This window comes from Sus scrofa, chromosome 4 (assembly GCF_000003025.6).
Source record: "Sus scrofa isolate TJ Tabasco breed Duroc chromosome 4, Sscrofa11.1, whole genome shotgun sequence".
Classification (NCBI taxonomy): Eukaryota; Metazoa; Chordata; class Mammalia; order Artiodactyla; family Suidae; genus Sus; species Sus scrofa.
Window position 1 is genome coordinate 75,162,355 of NC_010446.5, and position 21,697 is coordinate 75,184,051.

The 21,697-nt window shown below is 45.1% G+C and overlaps 1 long non-coding RNA gene across 2 annotated transcripts; it reads right to left on the reverse strand.

The window, feature by feature from the left end:
* On the reverse strand, nt 1,130-20,901 carry LOC110260292. 2 transcript variants are annotated; one of them, XR_002343317.1, is made up of 4 exons: nt 19,133-20,901; nt 12,712-12,758; nt 3,214-3,281; nt 1,130-1,787 (listed from the first exon to the last, which is right to left on the reverse strand). It is a non-coding gene; the product is annotated as an uncharacterized LOC110260292 (long non-coding RNA). The 2 variants fall into 2 exon arrangements; XR_002343318.1 differs by lacking the exon at nt 1,130-1,787 and adding an exon at nt 2,505-3,082.

Sequence of the window (21,697 nt, forward strand, 5' to 3'; positions counted from 1 at the left end):
CATTGGTCTTTGGACTTAAGGCTGGCGGGACTTTTAAGACTGGAAGGGGCCCTCCCCTTAGACCACGTACCTGCTGACAGTCCAATGCAGCCTTGACACTTGCTCATGTGTATGAGCCATCCGGAGCCCTTAGCTTTCACCCAAGTGCTGGCTCCAGCTTCTCCCTCCAGGTCTCCCATTTGGACAGAAGGAAAAACTCAGAGAGGCTTCATTGAAATTTAATGTGGACCCTAAGCCAGAAAACCTAGCATCAAAGCAGAAGAAAGGCTGCCCATGAAAATATGGCTGTATCACCCATCCTATTCTATTCACCTTCCCTTTGCTATTTAAAAGTGAGCCCATGGCTCTAGGCCTAGGGAGAGACTTTGCCTACATAGATTGTCAATGTCATTGTTAAAATGAGAGATATTCGAGTGGTAAGATCCAGATCTGAACGCTGGCCCCATCCATCAAGCTTACTCTGCTTATCAGCATCTTAGGGTCATTGCCTTGAAATCTTGACAAGAAACCTTCCTTACCTCACAAACCTGCACACACTTCCTATAAAGACAAAAACCAAATCTCAAACACAAGGAGTCTGGAGCCACAGGCAGAGACATGTGAGCGCAAATGCCAGACTGAGACAGAAAGGCTAGTTACCCTGCACACAGCACTTTGCATTCAAAGTAGGACATAGTGCTTATTACATACCACGAAGTATTCTGGGTGCTGAGGATAAAACAGAACAAAACAGACATTTCCCATGAGGAGCCTACACTTCATTGAAGTAGTCAGATAATTATCCAGTGACAAATATAACACAGAGCATAATTACAGCAGTGATAAGTGCTAAAAAGATAACTGAGTAAGGATCAGAGGATGGGAGTGCCTGTCTTGGCGCAGGGGAAACAAACCCGACTAGTATCCCTAAGGATGTGGGTTTGATCCCCAGCCTCGATCAGTGGGTCAGGGATCCAGCACTGCTGTGAGCTGTAGTGTAGGTCACAGATGAGGCTCGGATCTGGCATTTCTGTGGCTGTGGTGTAGGCCAGTGGCTGCAGCTCTGATTCGACCCCTAGCCACCAATGCAGCCTTAAAAAGCAAAAAAAAAAAAAAAAAAAAAAAAAAGTCAGAGGATGGCGGTAATGGAGCCACTTTGAGTAAGCTTATCATATTCAGAGGATAGCCTCGGAGGAAAGCAGTAATTGGAGAAGGTGCCTCTTTAGAGTTGGGAAATTTACTCCATGAAGGTCCCATGGAAGAGTGTTTCAGGGAGAATAGAAAGTGCAAAGGTCCTGTGGCAGATCCAAGTTGGATATGTTGGGAAAACAGCAAGCAGATCAGCGTGCCCAAGACAGGTTGAGCGGGAAGTCTGGCAGGTGATTTGTTTGAACACAGAGGGAGTGGGCAGAGTGCCCTGGTTAGGAGTGTGGATTTTACTGCTGAGTTGTTTTCTTCATCTACTCTCTCTTATAGATAAAGCCCATCATTTCCCAGCTACCACCCATGTTCACCCTCAGCTTTGTAACGCAGGCAGCATAGCTGCACGAGGCAAATGATCAAAATCAGCACCACTCACCCTGTGGGCTCTGCACCACATGTCCATGTAGCTCCCTCCACACCCCATGGGGCCCCAACTGACAGCTGGAGCCCAGCATGAAGCAGCTAATGCCTAACACCATGTTCCAGCTGCACTTACAAAACCCAAACCCAGGCTCAAGAGTCAAGCAGGCCAGAAGGGAGCATTCCTCAGATGTCCACAAGGCTGTGGTTCCTGCAGCCCATTTTCTATTCTCAAGTGCATTCCTCTGAAGTTAAAAGAAAAAAAAAAAAAAAGAAATTGTTTTGCTATCTCAGAATCTTTCTGTTTAAATATGTGGAAAAATGTATATATTCTCCTGCTGCATATAAGATACAATTAAAAAAGGTGAAGCAAATGCAATTACATGACAAGAAAGAAAACTCAGAATTTACACGTCACATGAGGAAATCTGGGTCATAATCAGCAAACTTTGTTAGACTGGAATAGCAATTTCTTCTGGTTTTGTTTTGAAATGTCTGGGAGTTCCTATTGCTGCTCAGCAGTAATGAATTCGGACTAGTATCCATTAGGATGCAAGTTTGATCCCTGGCCTTGCTCAGTGGGTTAAAGATCTGGTGTTGCCATGCACTGTGATGTAGGTCACAGACACGGTTTGGATCCTGCATTGCTGTGGTTGTGGTACAGGCAGGCAGCTGCAGCTGCAATTCAACCCCTAGCCTGGGAACTTCCATATGCCACGAGTTCGGCCCTAAAAAGACGACAAAAAAAAAAAAAAAAAAAGTCTGGCTATGGAGACCTTCTGGATCTGATACTATTTAATTGCCTTTTTTTCTTTTTTTATGGCCACACCGTGGCATATGGAAGTTCCAAGGCCAGGGACTAAATCTGAGCAATGGCTGTGACCTACACCACAGCTGTGGCAACGCCGGATCCTTAACCCACTGCACTGATTGTACACAAACCTTTGAATCAACCTGAACAGATGCAGTAGGATTCTTAAGCCATTGCACCATGGTGGAACTCCTAACCATTCTTTTTTTTTTTTTTTTTTAAGATATTGAATTGTAACCATTCATTTCTTGAAGGGCATTTTGGTTGTCCCCAGTTTGAGGCTATTACAAATAAAGCTACTTATGAACAATCCTAAAATGTTCTTGTCTGGATATAAATTTTCGTTTTTCTGAGATAAATGTCTACAGATGTGATTTCTGGGTTTTGTGAACTTTTATAATCATTTTCCTTTCTGTTATGTTTTATGAGCCACAAATTTGCAATTGTCGCGAGGTAAGAGATTGCCAATAAACCCTATCAAAGGCAAGGAGAGGAAGTTAAATAAAATCCTTGGAAAGGAGTGCCAAATTATATGAGGATAATTCGTGATAGCTGCTCTAACAGACAACCCTGAAATCTCAGTAGTTCAAAACAGTACGAGTTTATTTCTTGCTGCATCAACATCCAGTGTGGTTCAGGAAGTTCCTCTGGGTGGCGCTCTCTCTATTCTGTGACACACCCCCCCCCCCCACTGCGGGGCTCCAGCGTTTCTGCCATCTTTGCTTTTACCTGGGTGGTTGGGAGAGGGAAGGAGAGAATATGAAAGCTATCTGGATAGCATGGGCATCAGGCCTGCGTAAGACATGCTTGTTTTTGTCTACATTCCATTGGGCAAAACCAGTTACAAGTTTTTTACCTACCTGCCAGGGAGGTTAGGAAATGCAGTCTTCCAAGAAGTGATGGAACATCTATGAAGAGTGAGCAGCACCTGTGAGCAGATGGAAAGATAGAACATTTGGTTCTGCTATCAAACCCCTATAGGTGGAGCTAGGCTTGAGAATCCTTGAATCACATCCTATGAAGACAACAGCAGAGTTAAAGAAAAGGCAATGCCACTTGCAACCAGTGCATCCTTCATGGGTAGCTGATGCACGCTGCCGAAATGAAACTCTCCTGCCCAGGACCAAGTAATCCTGGGTGGTGCGGGAGTGGGGAGGGGATGCAGAAAAAAGAGAAGCAACTATGCCAAGAGCAGTCTCACCAACTTCGCCTGCTGGCTCTCAAGGGCTGTGCCCTTCTACAGGCCAGACTGAAGTCAGGCTAAGCCCCGAGATCATACCCAGCCCTCTGCCTGCTTTTGTATGGCTTGTGTGCTGAGGATAAGTTTATATGTTTAAGTGGTTGGAAAAAAGCAAAGAAGAGAATAATAGTTGTGACCCTGGAAATTACATAAAATTCAGCCTCAGGATGGAGTTCCCATCATGGCTCAGTGGTTAATGAATCGGACTAGGAACCATGAGGTTGTGGGTTCGATCTCTGGCCCTGCTCAGTGGGTTAAGGATCTGATGTTGTCGTGAGCTGTGGTGTAGGTCGCAAATGCGGCTTGGGTCCCAAGTTGCTGTGGTGTAGGCAGGCAGCTACAGCTCTGATTGGACCCTTAGGCTGGAAACCTCCATATGCCATGGGAGCAGCCCTAGAAAAGGCAAAAAGACAAAAAAATAAAAATAAAATAAAATAAAATAAAACTTCAGGAGTTTCCTGCAGGAGCTCGGGTCGCTGCTGTGGCACCGATTTGTCTGCTGGCTCAGAACTTCATAAGCTGTGGGCTCGGCCAAAGAAAATTTGTTGTTAATTGATAACGTTTTATCATGACATGACATTCTTGTTTCTTTATGTCTTGCCTGGCTGCCATCACGCCACCCCGTAGAGTTAAATAGTTACAACAAAGACTGTCCAAGACCAGAAAATCCTAAAATATTTAACCTCAGGCCCCAGTTGGCCAATCCCAGGTAGAAACCAGCTGGATCTAATAGTTTTTCAACAATTTTGAAGATGGGAAATTTATGGAAAATGGTGTCCCTTCTCAAGCCCACTTTCTTTAATGGCTTTTTCGCATTGGAAAAGCAGCACTGTCAAATTTTTGTAAACATCCACTTTTAACAAGTCTTCATCATCCACTTGTCACAAGTTGACTCTCCAAGAATTAACCATCCTCTCGCTGAGCCTGAGGGGAAATGGTATCACCTCTGAAATCCATCAGCCTTGACCCTGGAATCTTCCATCTGGAAAAAGAGTGGCAACACATCCAGCTTTGAAGGATCCTAAAATATTTCATAAATGTAGCATCATCCTATCAGATGATGGAAAACCTGAAGCATGAAAAAATATTCCTCAGGCATAAAGTGTACAAGTTTTTAACTGTAACCGGTAAGCTGAACTCTTCAGCTTTTTAAACTTGGTTGTTTCCCCGGCGAGCAGCCAAGTTCAAAAAGTGTCAGCAAAACACAAGATTTTCTTTAAAAAAAAAGTTCCCCTATGGTCCTTGTGAAATACCTCATCTTTTAAAATAACCTGCAAAGATGAAGTCTTGGCATCACAATTTACAGAAATGAACAGATACCACTTGGGTTATTTTGGTACCCAAGGAAAAACACTTGAATCTTTTAACACCTTCGGAAATTGACTGTGTTTCATGTCTTCTTAACAACTTGCTAGATATTTCTTTCTTTACCTCTAATTCTGTTTTTATTAATTTTTTTTTTTTGTCTTTTTAGGGCCGCACCTGTGGCATATGGAGGTTCCCAGGTTAGGGGTCTAATCAGAGCTGTAGCCTCCAGCCTACACCACAGCCACAGTCATGCCAGATCCAAGCTGTGTCTGCAATCTACACCACAGCTCATGGCAATGACAGATCCTTGACCTGCTGAGCAATGCCAGGCATTGAACCCACAACCTCATGGTTCCTAGTCGGATTCATTTCTGTGGGGCCACAGGGGAACTCCTGATTCTGCTTTTTTTAAATATGTCTTTGATAAGAGCATTGGCTTCGAACTCAGACTGCCCAGGATCCAAATTTCCCTCTGGTACTTCAGCTATGTGACTAAGACATAAACTCTCAGTTTCCTTAACTGTAAAATGGGCCCCTACAGGACGGCCTGCATAGGATTATTCTGAGAATGAAATGAAGCACCACCTGGAAAGTGCTTGGAAGCTCCCAGACACACAGAAACTGGTCAGTATTTTCTAACATCCGTCATTGTCCATGGTTAGGGACTGTTACTGTCACTGGAGAATCGATGGACCCATGAGAGCCTTTTGTTTGGATGTCACAGCACACAGTGCGGCTACACGGTTAGAACATGTAGAAACAGTGTCAGGGACAAATTGTGCTATTGTCAACAACACCATCTGTCCGTGGATTAAGCACACACAGGAAAAGCCTCTTCTGTTCATCAAAGCATAGGGTAAAGTGGACTAATTACATGGGCAGAAATACAGGTATCAACCTGAATTAACATAAATATTCATTTTGAGTTAAGCTTCTTCAACTCTTAGTATTTATCCAGTGCAACCACCTGTCGGGTGATGTCATTTTGCCCCTATTGAAATCCTTCCTGTGATGAAAAGAACATCATCCCTTTAGGACCCCCTCCCCCCATTTTAACATGAGACCCTTCCTTAGACTGAGTTGAAAACGGTTTTCTTGGTGCTGACAGCCTTGGGACTAAGTTCCACGCCCTGGAGCCAAATCTCACAGTTTGCACAGCTCGACTGGTCTTAGGACATTTGATGAGAACGCCTACATTTCCAGGTTCATGCCTCCAGTTCCTTCAGCTCTGCCCTGCACCCCAGATGGGAGGCTTTTCCTATCTTGGCCACATCAGCTTTAAGTACAACACAAGCACTTTCTTTTTTAAAGCAGCCAGCTTCCCTGGACTCTGCCCCCAGCAAATGTACAACCACACCAATTCACCAAGATGTGGAGCGGGATAAAAGTATTCTGCATGCATGTTCAAGTCCATTCCTTATGTTCAAGGGACAATCTCAAAGCAAAATCATTTGACCTCCTCCCTGGGTGTTGTGCAGTGAAGCCATATTCCCTGGCAGTCATAGTGAAAGGCAGCATGAGAAACCAGAACTGCAGAATTGAAAACTGGGCATCCAGTTTACTGAGTTCTCCATGCCTCTAAGTGGAGTCGGATCAATAGGGAACCCAGCAATTGTGTGCTTTTCTGTCCAGCATCACGTCAAGCCTGGTGAAGGGTCTGAGGGTTTATGCCGCTGCCAAGCTAAGAAGTGAGCCAGCCACAGTGCCATGGGTGCTGCCAGAGAACATGAGCCTCCCAGGTCAGGGACCAAGGAGCTTGTTGCCCGAGGCACAGCAATAGCCAGCCCCTGGTCTCCCGGGGGGAGGTAGAAGGTCACATGAGGATGCTGAGAACTCAGCGTGTTTGCATTGCAGCTGAAAAACTCTGAGCTTAAAAGCCCCTGCCTCTCCTAAGGGGCCATAAGGAAGCTCAACCCAACTCTTACCCTGGAGAGATGTTATCTTTATGACATGGGACAGCAAACAAACCTGCTCTTGGCTCCAAGGGGGCCACCATCCCTATTTTCTCAGGCTGTTCACTCTACAAACATCCTCAAAAAGGGAATCTAGAACAACGGCTGCCAGTGTCTCTGCTTGTAAGACACGCAAAGCACAAGAGACCCATGAAGACAGACTCCCAGCACACTGTGGGCCTCTGTTAGGGGATCACGTCACTTCTCCAGAGCATGGAACCCATCAGGAAACATTTACTGAATGACCAGTGTGTGCTCAGCCCTCCCCTGGGCGCTGAGGAGCGGGGAAGGCCCCTGGTCTCCAGACTCACTGAACTTGGAATTGACCAGGGACTAACCGACCCCAAATAGTAGGGAACAATACAAGATGAGCTAAAGTTAAATTAGGGATGATTCATTCATTCACAAAAATAAATGTTAAAAGTTTCAGCTATATACTAGCATTTACTTCGTGCTGATCAGATTGGCAGATACTAATCTATGCCCATTGCACATATTAAAACAAGCGCAAGAAGTAAAGCTCAGAATTATCCCCACTACATAGATGTGGAAACAGAGGCGAAGCATGTAAAGGGGCTTGTCCAGAGTCTCACAGCCATGAGCTCATCCTCGTGCCCAGATACAGCTCCAGAGACCACAGTCTTACTCTGGACACTGCATGTCCAGTCTTGGCACAGACACTGATAAAAACTGGAGCTCCTGGAGTTCCCGTCGTGGCGCAGTGGTTAACGAATCCGACTAGGAACCATGAGGTTGCAGGTTCGGTCCCTGCCCTTGCTCAGTGGGTTAACGATCCGGCGTTGCCGTGAGCTGTGGTGTAGGTTGCAGACGCGGCTCGGATCCCGCATTGCTGTGGCTGTGGCGTAGGCCGGTGGCTACAGCTCCGATTCAACCCCTAGCCTGGGAACCTCCATGTGCCGCGGGAGCGGCCCAAGAAATAGCAACAACAACAACAACAAAACAACAACAAAAAAAGACAAAAGACAAAAAAAAAAAAAAACCAAAAAAAAAAAAAAAAAAAAAACTGGAGCTCCTCCAGGGTCAGAGCAGGGATAGTCCTTGTCCCCACAGAACTTACCATCTTCCAAGCAGGACACTCAGTCATGGACACTCGCCTGATGAAGTGGGGGCTGGGGGTTGTTTTTGACAAGGTAACCAGTTCGGAAGCTGCCATAATAATGCAGGAGAGGACTGATGCCAGCCTGACTGAGCCGGGCAGGGGAAATGGATGGAGGGTGCAGAAGAGACACAAGAGGACAGAAATACTTGGAATGAGGTGTGGCTAAGTGGGGCTTGAGGCAGAGGAGGAAGAAGTGATGCCTCCGGCCAAGGCCTGGGAAAGCCACAGAGCTGCGGGGAAGAGTGTTGACTCCATACTGGACAAGCCAAGTTGAAAGTAACTGTTCTATGGCAAGCTAAGAGGCCCAGGTAGACCTGGGACACAGATGGGAGTTGTCACCAGAGATGGGGTGACGTGGCCAGGGTGAGTGTGGATCCTGAGAAGAGGACAGAGCCTGGCTGGATAATGGAAACACATTCTGCAGAAGAGCAGGAAGGGAGCGGAGGTGCTCAGAAGAAGGAGAAATCAAGCAGGAACAGGGCAGGCATGGGGAGCAGGGCCGTGAGGAGCCCTGACGTGCTGGCAGCCTGAGCGGCTGGGCTGGAGGGCAGTGGGGTGCGGGGCGATAGGAGGCACCCATGGGCCTGGGGTGAGTACTGTGTTGTCGTTGTGTATAATTCTAGGTCCTGGTAACTGGAGGGGCCCTTGTTTTCTCGGTGCTCAGAGGATGGAGGTATACAGGTCTGACAGTGGAAGACAGCAGATTTTCAGGTACAGAGGGATGTCAGATAGAGTGGGTCCCAAGGCAGGACCCAGGGAGGAATGTGATGGCAGCGATGCACTCGAAGTGTGGGCAGCATAGACAGTGTTCATCCCCTTATAAAACACACAGTCACCTCCCATGCTGAGCTCTCTCCGGGATCTTGCAGCATTGTGCTATGAGGACCTTGTCTGGCAGCCTTGGGTTATGTCCTGCATCTCATCTCCATCCTGGTCCCCAGCCAGGCATCCTCACGACTGTCCACATGCCAAACATCACTCCAGGGAAGCAGACTTACATCAAGGAGCTGTGACCATCCTTACACTGTCACCCAAAGGCAGAGGGAGGTTAGAGTTCCTGAGAGGCTTCATCCAGGCCACAGCCTGATGGGGCGGGCATCAGGCTGTGGCCTCCAAAAGTCCATGTTTCCCCCATCAGATCACCAGGTACAGCTAGGAGTTAGCGCCACAGCCTGATGGGGAGGGCATGCCCTTAGATTCCAGTGGATGCCCATGAGAAGGGATGGAGAAGATGAGTCAGAGCCCTGGGCACCCAGCAGAGGCACCAGGAGGAAGGAGGAAAAGAAGGAAGGGGGCAGGCAGCGATGCTGAGATGCCCAGCCTCTCGGGCTGACACAGATTCGGACACCCTAGCCTCCTCCCTGCTCTTCTGCCCTGCGGGGAGCAGACTTAAAGGACATGTGAGTTCATATTAGCCATTTTTAAAGGTCTATAAATCCCTCTTCCAGGTCACGGGCAATGTCGGTGACAAAACAGTACTGAGGACCCCAACTCCCAGGATCATACACCCACCCCCACCATCATTTACCCTGAAGGTTCTAAAGCATCATCATTCGTCAGAATGGTGAACTCACAAGTGTGATGTGCCATACTGCTCCCCAAAGTCTTAATGCCTTTTGTAAGACTGAAGTCTAGTTAATTTAGATATTGTGTTAGTTTCAGGTGTACAGCAAAGTAACTCGGTTATACATTTTTTTCAGTTTTTTTCCATTATAGGTCATTACAAGATAATGAGTATACTTCTCTCTGCTCTACAGTAGGTCCTTGTTGTATATCTATGTTATGTATAGTAGCCTGCAGGTGTTAATCCCAGACTCCCAATTTACCTCCTCCCCTTCTTCTTCAGTTACCATAAATTTGTTTTCAGAGTTCTCTTCATGGCTCCATGAAAACAAATCTGACTAGCATCTATGAGGACGCAGGTTTGATCCCTGGCCTCGCTCAGTGGGTTAAGGATACGGCATTGCTGTGCCTGTGGTGTAGGCCAGTGGCTACAGCTCTGATTTGACCCCTAGCCTGGGAATTTCCATATGCTGCAGTTCGGCCCTAAAAAGACAAAAATAAAATTTTGTTTTCTATCTCAGCATGTGTGTTTCTTTTTTGGAAATAAGTTCATTTGTATCTTTTTTTATATTCCACATAGAAGTGATCTCATGTGATATTTGTCTTTCTCTGACTTAACTTTGCTCAAGTATGATACTCTCTAGGTCCATCTATGTTGCTGCAAATATTTTTTTCAAGGCTGAATAAATCCCTGTTGACTTTTCAAAGTAAGGATAAGAATGCAAACCTGGTAGTTAGGGAAAAGTTAAGGCTGAGGCAATATTAATAAATTTTTCTTTTTCTGGCTACACCTGCAGCATATGGAAGTTCCTGGGCCAGGGATTGAATCAGAACTGCAGCTGCAGGCCTATGCCACAGCCACAGCAACACCGGCTCTGAGCCACACCTGCCAGATCAATGACCCACTGAGTGAGGCCAGGGATCAAATCCGCAACCTCACAGAGAAAACATCGGATCCTTAACCTGTTGAGCCACAGTGGGAACTCCAGGACTTTATTAATAAATTCTAATTGCTTTTCTACTCATATTGATAAAGGCGGTGAGGGCCATTAAGAAAACCCTGCAGGGACTCTATTGTGTTGATTTGTGCCAATCTGCTTAAAAGGACTCACTGTTTCTGGAAGCTTTTTTTTTTTTTTGTCTTTTTGCTATTTCTTTGGGCCACTCCCTCGGCATATGGAGGTTCCCAGGCAAGGGGTCTAATCAGAGCTGTAGCTACCGGCCTATGCCAGAGCCACAGCAACGCGGGATCCGAGCCGCGTCTGCAACCTACACCACAGCTCACAGCAACGCTGGATCTCTGGAAGCTTTTGATGTCTAGCTGCATATCAGTGACAAAACCATATCTCAACAAAACCAACGTCTGCCTCAGACTCAGTTGGCCTTTAAAGTGATTTTCTAGGTTATTTCAATGTATCTCTCAAGGGCAGTGTAACAGTGCCTCCTCATCTGGGGTCCTCATTTAATTTACCATTGCAGTGTGTGTGTGTGTGTGTATTTTGCTTTTCGGGGCTGCAACTGTGCATATGGAGGTTCCCAGGCTAGGGGTCAAATTGGAGCTGCAGCTGCCAGCCTGCATCACAGCTACAGCAATGCGGGATCCAAGCCATGTCTGCGACTACACCACAGCTCACATCAACGCCAGATCCTTAACCCACTGAGCGAGAACAGGGACTGAACCTGCATCCTCACAAATACTACTTGGGTTCGTTACCACTGAGCCACAACAGGAACTCCCCATTGCAATATTTTAAATTCTATTTTTCTCTCCCCTTCATTCTCCAGCCCACGCACTCCTGACCAGTGATTTCAAAATACACAGGATTTTTCCTGGAGGAGAAACAGGTTCTCGGTATGTAAAGGAGAATGAAATGTCAAGCTTTAAACAGGAAAGTATTATCTTTTCAAATTGTGAAACAAGAGGCATTTCCAACAGACCAGTTTCCTTCTCCTGACCTTTAGTACCATGACCTAAAGGAGGTAATTTCATTTAAAGCCCTCTGAGGAGAAAGTGGCTACATTTTTACAGATCTTCCTGCCCGGGAGCTAGAGAGGGGAACTCAACTCATCTAATCTTTTTATCCCAAACTGCTCCAAATAGCTCCTGAATGATTGTGAAGACAACGTAACAGTCGGTTATGCTTCCTTAGGGTGAAATACAGGAATAACTGCTCAACGTCTTAGAATTCCAGTCCTCATATTTTTCCTGAAGGAAAGCATGCAAAATAAAAAATCGAGGAATGATAACACATTTTTAATTATCAATCAAATAGTGTATTTCCTAATTTGACTACTTTAAAACCATAAAGTGGCTGTTATATATTATCACAAGGCAAAATGTATCCTTCTTGGTGTTAGTTTTATCATATTGGATGACAAAATTCATTGTCATTTACTTACTTGATATGTTGGCCTGACCAATGACAGAAATCACTTCAGTAAAGAATATAGGAAACAGAAACAGACTCACAGACATAGAGAACAGATTCGTGGTTGCCAAGAGGGAGAGGGGAGAGAGTGGGATGGACTCGAAGCTTAGAGTTAGTCAATGTAAACTATTGTATTTATAAGGGATAAGCAATAAAGTCCTACTGTATAGCACAGGGAACTATATCTAGTCTCTTGGGATAAAACATGATGGAAGATAGTATGAGAAAAAGAATATATATATATTCCTGGGTCACTATGCTGTGCAGCAGAAATTGGCACAACATTGTAAATCAACTCTAACAAATAAATAGAATATACTATTAGAGAAAAAATTGTGGTCATTTAAAAAATGACCACACTGAATGACCACACCGCCCTTATCAGTTTTCTTGATTAAATCTATTAGTTTTACCTGAACCTCTTAAAATAACCAAAAGAGATAAGCAATATTTATTTTACCAACTACTAGCAGATTGTTTGCTTTTAAAAAGACACTCACTAAAAGATGTATATGGTGTGTGTGCGTGTGTGTTCTCCTAGGTAGTGTGTGTGCACGTGTGTATGTGTGTGTGTGTGCTCCTAGGTGTGTGTATGTGTGTATGGGTGTGTGTGTGTGTGTGTGTGTGTTTGTGTGTGTATACACCTTGGGGGCGATTCTGATTAGTGGTTGCACCTCTAAATAATAGGGAACCCTCCAAGTTCTCCTGTGGCCCTTCTTGTTTCTACCGAGAGAGAAATCACTTACCATTTGGCCAAAACCAGGAATGAGTTCCCCTAGAGTGGGCAAATGATCTGCGGCAAAATAAAAATAATAATATCAACTATTAAGACACTTCTCACAGACCATGCTTTATAGTTAAAAATCAGTTTCAAGCCATACACTAACAGCAACCATATTAGCGTCTGATCCCAGAGTCAATATATTGCAATAAACAGTGATGGTAAGACTGTATCATAATCATATACCAGGAATAAATGCATGAGCAGGGCTGCTAAAATCCTTCACTCTTATTTGCTATAAGTCCTCCAAAAATAAGCACTGGGTCAGTCTCAACTCTGGGTCAACCCTCAACTCCTACCCAAGACTGAAGGGCCAAGACATTTTGATCATAGTAGAGAATCATGGGTTGTTTTCAAGGAAATATCAGCTCCTCACAAGATGCAATTTCTTACAGGGTCTGATAGCACATTCCAGAAGGCTATGATTTTAAGGGGATCTCTTGATGACAGAGGCCACCCAGGCTGTCATTACGGCTCTTTCTGTGAAGGTCTGATTGTGGGTTGTGTCCAGTGGTGGTCAAGCACTGTTGTGGGCTTTTCTGGGCTTGTAAGATGCTCGAACTTGCTTCCTGCACCTGGCAATGGGAAAAGGCACCTCAAATCTCCTTTTCTTGCCTCAACTCTACCAAATGACTCTTCTACAAACTGGCAACAGAACCTGGAATGACCCAAGCTTAGAAAAGACACATCTCAGAAAATGGCGGCTTAGCTGTTACCCTGGTATCTTAACCCGGGGCCATTTCATCATTCCCCCCCGCCTGGCTTTGTTTTAACTTTTCTGACTTGATAGGAACCAGGAAGAGGGCTACCACAAAGACTACACAAGAACAGAGATGCTAACATTTTGATCTTTGTCCTAGAGAAAGAGTAGCTATACAGGTTCACTCGTTGTCTCTACAGAGAAACGAATTACTTCACTGCTATGAAATGTGAGTAACCACAACTCACACAATATTAACCTGGCTATGATAGAACTGTGGAAAGGAGAACTGACAGGTGTCAATGGAGCAATGCCAGTCAGGGAGTTCTGTTTAAGAGTAAGGTCTCTACCAGACTGACGTGTCCTCCCAAAGAAATTGCCCTTCACCCCCAGGGCCATTCATTCTGTCCTGCTTTCTTCAAAGATCATGTTAAAATGTCATACTAGAAAAATGCTTGTGATAAACAACTAACTGGATTTATCAAGGCGGTATTTGTGAATTACATTCTTTCAAGAATTAAAATGACAGCCATCATGTGGTCTTTACTAAAATGCAGTCAATTAAGCAGCAGCATAGAAAAGTGGTTAAGATGTTTTTTGCATCACATGAAACCTAGATTTGTGCCCTGGCTTTGATAAGTGCCACCTTTGGGACCTTGAACCATTAGCTAACCAAAGCCTCAGATTTTGCAGATGTAAATCAGGGAGAAGAATTTCTTTTTTGAAGTTTATTGCATAGTACAATGCCTGGCAAGGAGTAGTACTCAATAAGGATTGATTGTGATGATTACATTTATTCAACATTTAATCAACATTTGTTTATTTTTAAAATATTGAAGCATCCATTGAAGGACACTTCTGCAAACACAACCCTGGATAAGACAACAGTTGGTCTGACCACGAGCCAGGCATCTGCAAAGTGCTCTACAGTTGCATCAACACACTCAAACTCACAACTCATTTGTGTGAACATTTACCACTTTACAGATGAAGAAACTGAGAGAGACATTCAGCAGCAGTTAGGAGTGGATCCAAGATCTGAACCCCAATGTTCCAGCTCTTCCATAGGGCAAGTTCTAGTGTCTGAGTCACATGAATGAATGAATAAGTAGATTCAGAGACTGATCATGGCCAGGAAGAAGTTAAACCTCAGGATAAAGGACCAGAGACTGAGGAGGGGCCTTGGTGGGGGACCGGGGGGTGGGGGTTGGTCTCGGAAGACCTCTATGACAAGGTCATGTCAGAGCAGAGGTCTGGGTGACATAAAGGAAAGAACCAGGCTAAGGTCTGCAGGAACAGCATTCCAGGAGGAGGGAACAGCACGAACAGATGCAGGCCCTGGGGCAAGCTTGAGCTTCACATGAGAATTAATTTTCGATCTGAATTTTCTCAAGGCCTTCATGCCTTTCTTCCCATCCTCATCTTCTTCGGACCCACTGCTTTCCTTGCTCTGGCATTTGACTTTGAAGAGCACTGCCATCAATGTGCATGAGGTTGCATTACTCAATTGCAGAGAAAAACTGTTGCAGAGAAAAAAATTGCTAAGGTCCATTAACTCAGAGAGTTTTATTCAGTACAAATCAATACTGGATATGACTGCAAATGCGCAAAAAAAAATTGTTGATATCAATGTGATTTCCAGAATGAGAGAGATGTAAGACTTGCTCTCTGCCAACTATCTCAAAAATAAAATACTGCATTCAGTCCTTTGTATCACACTTGCAAAAGGATAAAGTGGGTCGTGGAACAAAGCCATAGAAAGAGCTGAAAGAACACGAGTTATTCAGATAGAAGAACAAAGAAGAGGGAGAGGATATAATTGTTTTTAAATGCATATTTTTAAAAATAAGCTTTCTTGGGAGTTCCCGTCATGGCTCAGTGGTAATGGACCCGACTAGTATCCATGAGGACACATGTTCAATTCCTGGCCTTGCTCAGTGGGTTAAGGATCCAGCTTTGCTACCAGCTGTGGTGTAGTTCACAGACATGGCTCAGATCTTGTGTTGTTGTGGCTGTGGCTGTGGTGTAGGATGGCAGCTGCAGCTCTGAATCCACCCCTAGCCCAGAAACTTCCATATGCTCTGGGTACAGCCCTAAAAAACAAGTGCATGATAAACACTAAATCTCTCTATGTAACACTTTTATAGGTTAGGAGAAGCTAGAAGAAATACTCTCCCACGGGAGAGTCAAATTTGGTAATATTACAGCTGGGTACCAACACTCACATTCTGTTCAATACTAGATTAATCCAGGAAGCAGATGAAAAGATGGAGCTCTTCACCTATCCATAGTTAGAATTATGATTGTGTGTGTGTGTGTTTTTAGAGCTGCACCATGGCACGTGGAGGTTCCCAGGCGAGGGGTCGAATTGGAACTGCAGCTGTCAGCCTACACCACAGCCACAGCAACTCAGGATCTCAGCCGCATCTGTGACCTACACCACAGCTCACAGCAACACCGGATCCTTAACTCACTGAGGAAGGCCAGGAATCAAACCTGCACCGTCATGGATACTGGTCAGATTCCTTTCCACTGAGCCACAATGGGAACTCCAAAGAATTATGATTTTTTTTTTGATAGCTGCCTTCTAAGCTCAGTTACATCCATTTATATCTCCTATTATTAATGACACATTGTTTTTCCTAATCTGCTTTATTCTACGTACAGAGATTTAATAGTCATCAAGGCTGATTGTTAATGTTTTCAATCCAGCTCAAGCATGAAGTAGGGGGTTTATGCTATTTCTACAAATCTCATTATTGACTGTTTCTTCCATCCAACATTCTTATCTTCCCTATTAATTTCAATTAAAAACCCATCTGAACCACCACCTCAGCCTTACAAGTGTAATCTGTCACGAGAAATGCAAGAACAACTCTCTGGATAGACTCATTTTTCCTCCATAACACTGCGGTTTTCTCAGTAGTACTTGAGAATTCAGGGAGAGGGCTCATGGAGCTCATTAATCATATCTTTATAATTTAAGAAGGGCATTCGTGGTTCATAAAGTAGATGCCGAGTTTTCAGTAAAAATTATTTGGGCTACTTTCAAGACAAATTGTGAATATAAGGCAATGACCCTTAAACACCAAACTGGCATGATAATAAATTCATATTATGTCAAGTGAATGATACACTTAACTATGACTAGCCTTCTTTTCTGTGAGAAACTTCTCTCATCTGCACTTGAAAGGCTTTCACTTCACTCAAATTAGACGAAAAATTTACACTCTACAAGAATAAGATTATGTCTAACAACTCGTCTGGGAATAGTTGTGAAGTAGTCTATTATTGTTCAAATATATATATTTGCATTGGAAAGTCATATTTCTGTGAGAAAAACAATAGACACTATATTAAGCCAGTCATAAATCACAGGGTCTTTCAAGGTCATGCAGTTGACCTTCCCACTCACTGTGCAATTCCTTCTGTGCTGCCAACAGGTAGTCAGCTGGCTTCCGCTGGAACCCCATTTCATACACAGGGATACACGATGCCTCTAAGCTACGGCACTGTTAGAGTTAATTGTTGGATGGAAGCACACCTTCTTTTGAACAAGAACTTATCTTTATATAACCTCCTCCCAATTGACCTTAACTGTACTACAGCGTAGTAATAGTTCTATATCATACATATGTAATCTTCTAGAGTAATGTAATTTCTCTCCCTGGACAGCTATGATGTCTCCCTTTATCTGGTTTGAAGCCCAAATATAATTAAATACCCCAGCCATTAACATGAGATGGTCTGGTGACTCGCTCCTAAACTGATTGTCCTCTGCATTAGTGACCTCAGCTGGTGATACTCAGCTGGCAATGGGGACACCCTGCAGGAGTGGGGGAGGGGAACCTGGGTTGCCTTAGAGGAGAGGCAGGGTTCCCTACCCCCCCCCCCCGCCACCCCATGGTTCCCTCTTCTCCAAGATTTCCCCCTGAGGAGGAAAAATGCTCTTTCTCCAGTCTAGGAATGACGGCTGCATGAGTCTCCATAATTAATGAATTTGGGGGGAAAGATTTATTTAAAATGAACACTGAAACTTGGGAATACACTCTTCTCATGTGAGGTTCAGATGCTAATACAGAACTCCAGGTGCGGGTTGATCATTACAAAATATAATAGAGCTATTAGCTCCCACATTATAAAGTTCCTACCTATAGTAATTGACTACCACCTGAGTTTTCTCTGGCTTTACAAAACTATACATGTACGTGGTTCCTTCTGTCTTTTCTCCTGGCCTACGGCACAGGCTTCTACACTCATGTTTGTTCTGTAAGGCTCTTCTCTTCAGTATCGTTGGCTGGAACTGGGTTTATGTCCAGCTTCCAGCTTCTAAGAAGCCCGAGGCTGTAGACAACAGTGTTAGCACCATTGTTTGGATGACGCGTGAGCCATCGCATTGAACTGGGCATGGATCTGCTCTCTCACAAAAAGCAGGGTCTGTTAGTCAGGAGGGAAGGGGGCCAGTGTGGGCTGTGGGAGGGGCAGTGAGCGGCAGAGGACCTGGTGGATGTTTTCTGAGGGTGTTGAGGGGGCCGCCAGGGTGGCACAGGGAGGGAAATACACACATGTAGAACATTCATGGGACAAGCCAACCCAATGAAAAACTTTACTTCTAATCCCTGCCCCACTCAGCTGCTTAGTGCCTCTCCAGCCACCCCACCAACTCCTGGACTCATGCCCCAGGAGTCTCACACATGCCACACTTGTTATGAGTTGGATTGTAATTCTGTCTCCAAAGCACCCTCTGAAGATTCCTTAGCATCCCGTGAGTGTGTGTGTGTTTGCCCACCTAGGTAAGAGGGGTTGAGTCTCTTGCCTAAGATCATACAGCCAGTAAATGGCAGAACCTGGATTCCAACTCACGCAGCCGGCAACAGAGCCAGGCTCTCGATTACTCTCCTATGAGTTCCTGTGGTGGCTCAGCACAAATGAAACCAACTAGTATCCGTGAGGATAAGGGTTTGATCCCTGGCCTCACTCAGTGGGTTATGGATCTGGCATTGCAGTGAGCTGTGGTGTAGATCGCAGACTGGGCTCAGATCCCACGTTGCTGTGGCTGTGGTATCCAAATTGCAGCTCCAATTTGACCCCTAGCCTGGGAACTTCCACATGCTGCACCTGTAGCCCTAAAAAGCAATAATAATAATAATAATAATAATAATAATAATAATAATAAAATAAAAATAAATAAATTTTTTAAATTAAAATTTAAAAAATTATTCTCCTTGAGACTGGTTTTACTGTCTCCAAGATAAGGCCATGATACCAAGATAAGGGATCCACTTTGCAAAAACAGCTAACATTGAACATGTAAGCACTGTGCTGAGCAGTTTATAAAACGATCTGTTTTAATCCTAGAGAGACCTCAACTATGGCCTTGTGATTCTACCTGAGGACGTTGAGATTTGTCCAGGGTCTCAGTCTTTGCATAGCTGAGCTGGATGATGAGGCAGAGATGGGGGGACGGCTGTGGTAAGAACACCATCCAACACAGCTTTAAAGGAATCCTCACCTCCTCTCCTCCCATCATGCTCCTGGGCCACACGTGGGTGAGAGGGAGGGACTGGCCTGGGGCCTTGAACCCACACGTGTCATTCCTAAAGTACGGGCTCTTCATCCCCACTGTTCTCAGCTTCAGAATCTCAGTCACAACTCCAAGACAAAGAGAGAACTCGCTTCTCCCCACCTGCTGCAAACGGTCAGTGCCACCGGGCCCAGCCCCCTCTGCTTTTCCGGGTTCCAAATCATCACATCATCCTCAATCAGCAGTCGGTATTGATGCGGCCAGGTCTGGGCCAGGTCCTGGGGTCGTTAGAAAGGAAGATGAGGTTACAAGCCTTGGGGAACCAGGCATCCCAGTAAATAAAACAGTGCCTTTAACTTGAAGCACATTTAGTCAGAGGCAGACCTATGCCCGCTGGCACAGCCCGGTCACACTGGGCAGACCGGGCACGTGAAAGCAGGGGGTGGGAGAGCTACCTCGGAGGTCAGAGGCCCAGAGGGGAGCTGAAGTCTGGGAACTCAGGCCAGGGCCTTCCCAGCCCCAGGAAGTCAACTACCAAGCTCCTAAAGAAAGTGGAAGAGAAAGGTGTGGTCTCAGTGCTTAGAAATTCAGACAATGAAAGAAATCTCGGAGGCCGAGTGTGTTTCTTTGATTGGTCGAGACCATATCACGTGGGTGGAGCCTTACGAAGTTTATGCCCAAGTATTAGGACAACAAGGCCATGCCCCACGGAGCAGGACCCGATAGGAGCACCAGACACATTGGGACAGTGGGGTGATGGGAGGAGGCTGGAGCGGGAAGGGGATCGCGGGCATGGGGCTGGCTGCTACTCAGATTTGGGGCGCAGCAGAAGGGAAAACAGGTTCAGGAAGCAAAAGAAACCCCCACTGGAACCACCTCATCCTGTTGTTCCCTGGAAACAAGGCACCAGCCCTGTGCTTTACTTTTGCGGCTTTGTTCCCTCTAGGCAGGGCCTCAGAGCCCTTTCTGGGAGGTCCGCAGCTTTGGCTGAAGTTGGCCTGGTGCCTTTTAGCAGAAGAGGCCTTTCCAACTCTGTGGTGCACACTGGTCCCTCGGATTTGGCCTCGGCCTCCCTGTGACTGATAAAGACCAGTGATTTCACTTTTAAATGCTGCCCTACTTTTTCTTATCCAGGTTCATCTTTGCAGGACTTCAGGGCACAGATCCACCAGCCTGGGGGCTTTATCACCAGCCTGGTTGGTACTGATTTGCCATGTGCCCCTTGGAAAGGAATTGGGGGTGACCCACTCCCCAGTCACCCGCATTCTAGGTTGGCTAGAGGAAGGGCTCTCTCTTCTCTCTGGATTAGTCTGTTTATTTCTGCCTTCACACTCAGTGGGGAGAAGGAGCTTTCAGGGAGGGTGCAAGCCAGGAATAGAAGACATTTCTTGCCTTCTTAGAACATTCCACCAGCGCCATTGTGTTGGGACATGCAGTATAGTCTGATGTGGCAGAAATGCAGAGGTCAGCGCTGCCATTGCTCTACTTTTTCTTCAAAGATTTACATTACCCTGAGAGGCACAATTCGTTTCTTGACTTGATTTGTCTGTCCTTCCATCTTCCCTCCCACCTCCCTTTCTTTCAAAAAAAAAAAAAAAATCAACTTTTTAAGGTATCATTTACATACAATAAAATTCATTAATTTGAAGAATTTTCACAAAAGCATAGACTCAGGTAACCACTCCCCCAATTATAACACAGGACATTTTTGTCCCCTCGGATGTTACCATGAGGGCTCTTATAGTCAACTTCCTTCTCATAGCCCTGCTCCTGGATATGAACAGTCTAAACAGAGCATGGCCACATAAATGTCCCCAAGGACTTCTTGTTCTTTATCTGTAGTAATTGCATTTTCCCGTAATATGATGTTTTCATATTATTTATCTTTTGCCATTTTGTAACATGTATACATTTTGTTCTGATTTTATTTTTTATTTATTTACTGTCTTTTTTTTTTTTTTTTTGCCTTTTCTAGGGTCGCTCCCACGGCATATGGAGGTTCCCAGGTGAGGGGTCCAATCCCAGCTGTAGGCACCGGTCTATACCAGAGCCACAGCAATGAGGGATCTGAACTGTGTCTGCAACCTACACCACAGCTCACGGCAATGCCGGATCCTTAACCCACTGATCGAGGCCAGGGACCGAACCCACAACCTCATGGTTCCTAGTTGAATTTGTCAACCACTGCGCCACGATGGGAACTCCTGTTCTGATTTTAAAAATAACATTTGTAATTTTTCCACTTCATGAAATAAAGCTATTTCATGGGAAGTGTTGTACTCTTGCCCTCATACCTTTTTTTTTTTTGCTGGTCATCTCCTAATTAATAGCCTGGAGAATCTGGAATCATGGAAGTCTGCCTGCCTTTCACCCCCTTATCCATCACCATCAGCTGGACTCACTTTGACTTGCCCCATGTACATCAGAGATAAGTTTGCTTCATGTTTCCAAAGCTATGTCCCTATAAATGACACTTCTTCAGAGGCTGAAAGAGAGCATCTGAGCTTAAAGAGAAAGGGATGCTCCTTTGAGACTAAATAGAGTAAACACCTCCTACCTCACTTCCTATTAACTTTGGGCTAGATTTGGTCAAGGTTTTGTGTCTGAGAGATGGTTAGCCTCACTCTATTAACCTATCGGATGAGAACAAGATAAAAAGTAAAGAACAAGGCTCAGTGAGGAATCCAGGGGGCCTGGCAATGACTGTGTAAATGTGCTGGAATGAAC